Source organism: Schistocerca gregaria, chromosome 4 (genome assembly GCF_023897955.1).
Source record: "Schistocerca gregaria isolate iqSchGreg1 chromosome 4, iqSchGreg1.2, whole genome shotgun sequence".
Taxonomy (NCBI): domain Eukaryota; kingdom Metazoa; phylum Arthropoda; class Insecta; order Orthoptera; family Acrididae; genus Schistocerca; species Schistocerca gregaria.
Window position 1 is genome coordinate 638,259,409 of NC_064923.1, and position 4,264 is coordinate 638,263,672.

The 4,264-nt window shown below is 44.6% G+C and overlaps 1 pseudogene; it reads right to left on the bottom strand.

The window, feature by feature from the left end:
* Positions 1-901: 901 nt before the first annotated feature.
* Positions 902-967, bottom strand: LOC126268514 (U6 spliceosomal RNA; annotated as a pseudogene).
* Between the last annotated feature and the right edge of the window lie 3,297 nt (positions 968-4,264).

The window sequence follows — 4,264 nt, forward strand, 5'->3', positions numbered from 1 at the left end:
ATGGTTGATGTGGTATCGATAGCTACGGTACCACAACATAGGAGCGCCCTCGTAGGTTGGCACTACGAGAGCGGGCGAACAACGCCGACCACAGCGCCCTCTAGCTGACGCTGTGGAGCTCGACGAGCGCCGTTCCACATTCAGCCCATTGGATCGCGAGTAGACGACCAAGAAACATTGTTTCTATTTCATAGTGGGCGAGCCATTACAGATTTTGCCTCTGTAACTTCTAGTAGCCGTTAGCTTTGATACGTGTACGGCTTCGCACCTACATGCTCATCTCAGCCAAAATTAAGTAACTATTTATGTACGCATATTTTTGCCTATAGTAAACTTGTAAAATTTACAGGCAGTACCGAGGTACTTCACCTTTTCCTGCCCCTACTCGCGTTCCTCACTCTCGGCCTATTTTGCAGCAGCAGTTCACAGGAGCAGATCCACGCGCCGCCTATACAGGCGGGATACAAAAGTAGATGCATATGGCGGAGTGGCATTCACGCGAGTGAAGGTCGAGGAGCCATTTGGAGGTGGTCGTGGCTAGGACCTCCCGTAGGGTAGACCATTCGCCTGGTGCAAGTTTTTCGAGTTGACGCCACTTCGACGACTTTCGTGTCGGTGGGGATGAAATGATGATGATAAGGACAATACAATACCCAGTCCCTGAGTGGAGAAAATCTCCGACCCAGCCGGGAATCGAACCCAGGCCATTATGTATCACATTCCGTCGCGCTGACCACTTTTTTTTTTTTTCATTTTGTTCGTTGTAGATCGTTGCGTTTAGTCGTTGCGGACGTCACAATGACATCCGTTCAAGTTCGTTTGTTGATCGTTCCTCTCAGTTTTTTTTTATTAAAAAGGCCAACCGGCTCTCTGACTGCACACACTGATCTACCGTGCCGGCTAAAATGTGGAACGCTTCACGATTTTACGTGGCATTCTCGCTCAGGGGCCATGCTAATCTTCTCTACCAGGGGTGGACGGAGGTGGTCGTGAACATTATGAATGCATTGAAAGAAGAAGAGCACCAAAGTACCAGAACGAACAATACACAGCTACGTGAAGTATAGGCAGCGGTCAAAAATGTGATTATCGCCTAGCTGAGTAGGAGACTTCCGCTTACTTAGAACGGTTGCTGTCAGGAGCACAGCTACGCTGTACCTTCTACTACTCACGCAGGGGTGTTTAAAATCTTGTACAGGATATTCAGAAGAAAACACTTATATTTTTAATCGTCCTTTTAACCTGACTGTGAAACATAAAGATTCGTTTAAATAATCAAAATTAGTCCAATATGATAGTGAAACAAGGGTGGAAGATGTCCATTCTCCGTCCAGTGGTTTCTGCCAATGTTTATGGTGACGATACAACTGTTGTTTTAGGCAGAGTGTGATTTACGCCATACGTGTTTCCGTAATTAATTGCGCGTTTGTAGTTCTTTCGGAAGTTCAAACTTCGCCTAGCCTTCTGAGCTGTTATTCCAATTAAATAACAAAGCAGCCCACCCACCCAGGTCCCAGCTGAGCCGAGCGGCAGCGGGGGGACGTTTGCACAGACCCCGGCACTCAGTGGACTGGATCCCCGTGTTGGAACCGGAGAGTAATTTTCGGCTACAGCCCGCAGCGGTGCCCTCTTAACCTATTTATAACGGATTTTCGGCGAGCGGGAGAAAATTCGCAGAGCTTCGGTGCGCTTACCATTTAAATCCTGCTGGTCCGGAGAAGGTCGGACTCAGAGGAGAATGGTGAGGGGAGGAGGGGTTGGTGGGGAGCGTGGGGGAGGATAAAATCGGCGAGGGCTCGGCTTGGAAGGGAAGAAGAGAAAGGGCGAATGGCGGTCGCTACTGCTGCTCGCAGGACGGCAAATCTCTTACGCAGCTAATTCTTGCACATTAGCCGCTAATCCTGCTTCCGTTATTTATACAATTTGGAGACCGAAATTTCCATATTCCTGGCGCCAGCACTGAGGATCACCCCTCCGACACTATTACTCCGCAAACTCAGCAGCACTGCCCGAGGTCTACCAAAACGCCCCTCTTCCTCTAGAGATTCTCGTCACTCCATATTTAAGACCACTGTTCCTTCCAAAGTCGTGGAAAATGAAATATGAGAGAGAAACAGAGACCGGGAAGCAACCAGAAAACTTTACTTTCCTGTATAACAATCTTAATGTACACGGACACGTTCCTTATGCTTTTGATAAGTACATTCGCCATAAATTTCTTCTCGTAACCCTTTGTACACTCTGAATAGTGTAACCACTTAACGATGTGTACAGCCGATGTGTGCATAACCTGCAGGAAAACGATTGAAGTTCTTACTAATACTGACTTCGTAATTTGTATTTTAAATCGTGGATGACCATGTCTAAACAATATTCCAATAACTATATCTCCATCCATATACATACTCCTTAAGTCACAGCACGGTGAGCGGCCTATACTTCACGTAGCTGTGTATTGTTCGTTCTGGTACTTTGGTGCTACTATTTATTTCCTTGCCTGTTTCACTTGGAAACAGAGTAAGAGAAAAGCAACTACCTACGTGCCACCGTAACAACCCTAATTTCTCTTATCTTTGTGGTCTTTAGGCGAAATGTATGTGGGCGGCAGTAGAATGCCGCTCCTCCAAATTTTCTCAATAGTGTTCCTCGGAAAGAATGTCGCCCTCCCTCCAGGGATTCCGATTTGAGATTCCGAACCATCTCCGTAATATTTGCAAGTTGTTCGAACCTACCAGTAACAGATCTAGCAGAATGCCTCTGAATTGGTTAGATGTCTTCCTTCAATCCGACAAGGTGTGAATCCCAAACACTCGAGCATTACTAGCGTCCTAAACGGGGTCTCCTTTGCAGATGAATCTCCCCAAACACCGGTCAAACATTCACCTTCCCTACCTTCTCTTACATTCCCCTTTCATTTCATATCGCTTTGTAACATTAACGCTCAGGTATTTAAACGACGTGAATGTGTCAAAAGGTTCAAATGGCTCTGAGCACTATGGGACTAAACATCTGAGGTCATCAGTCCCCTAGACTTAAAACTAGTTAAACCTAACCTAACCTAAGGACATCACACACATCCATTCCCGAAGCAGGATTCGAACCTGCGACCGTAGCGGTCGCGCGGTTGCAGACTGAAGGGCCTAGAACCGCTCGGCCACTCGGCCACACCGGCCGTCGTGACTGTGTCAAACGGGACGCTACTAATAGTGTATTCGAACATTAGGAGTTTGTGTTTCCTACACAGCTGCACAAACTTACGTTTATATTTTTCTACTTTTATTTCTGGCTTATAGCCACCTGAACAATTAGAAATTTTGTCTGTCACCTCGTATCATCCTACAGTCATCAAACGACGTTACATTCCCGCATACCACAGCGTCATCAACAAAGAGCCGCCGAACGCTCTCCGTCATGTCTGCCACAATGTTACTAAAGGTGAAGAAGAGTGTTCCATTTTAGGTCAGATCAGGAATTGTGCCAGACAGTGTGGCTCTATGAAAGAGATTTGACGTTGTAAGACGTGTATATTTCTATTGTCTATTGTCGAACCACAATTTATGAAATATGTTTATATTTTACTAATAGGATTAAGTAGGAATAATTAATATTTGTTATGTTGGAAATAATTGTTGTAGTAGGGAAAGTCTACACCAAAGTATTGTTTGCAGGAGAGACCGCACATTGATATAATTTTAAAAAGGGCGGGAGAAACGGCGTATGGATACATTTTAAGAAAAGAGCGAGAATGACCGCGCATTGATACATTTTGTAATGGTAGCAGGGATTGTCTGCACCAGAAAGCATTGTTGGCGGGAGAGACCGCACTTTAGCGTTCGTAGGAAGTCAGTACTAAGCGAGGAATGAAGCGAGTCGGTAGCAGGTCTGAACTGAGAGGTTGAGAGGAGCGGTGTGCTTGCCAGCCACCAGATATGATTTACAAGAGGTTATAAACGGATGTACAGAGACATCACCTAACTATTATCATAAGAGGAACTAATATTATTGAATTATTTTTTTGAGAAACTCAAGACTACTGAAGGTATGTTTGTGCCATGTTAGTTGTAAGAGTATTGTAAAAAGTAAGTCCCATTTGAACGTTTGTAAAATCATTTCATTCAAAATATAATTAATTTTTGCTAGCAGTATTGCATTACTGATTATAATCCATCCAAAAAACCATCAACGTAAAACTTTGCAAGAAAAAAATTAACTGTGAATTACGTAACGTCAGTCAAATTAATTAACGAATAACATCAGCTTTGCT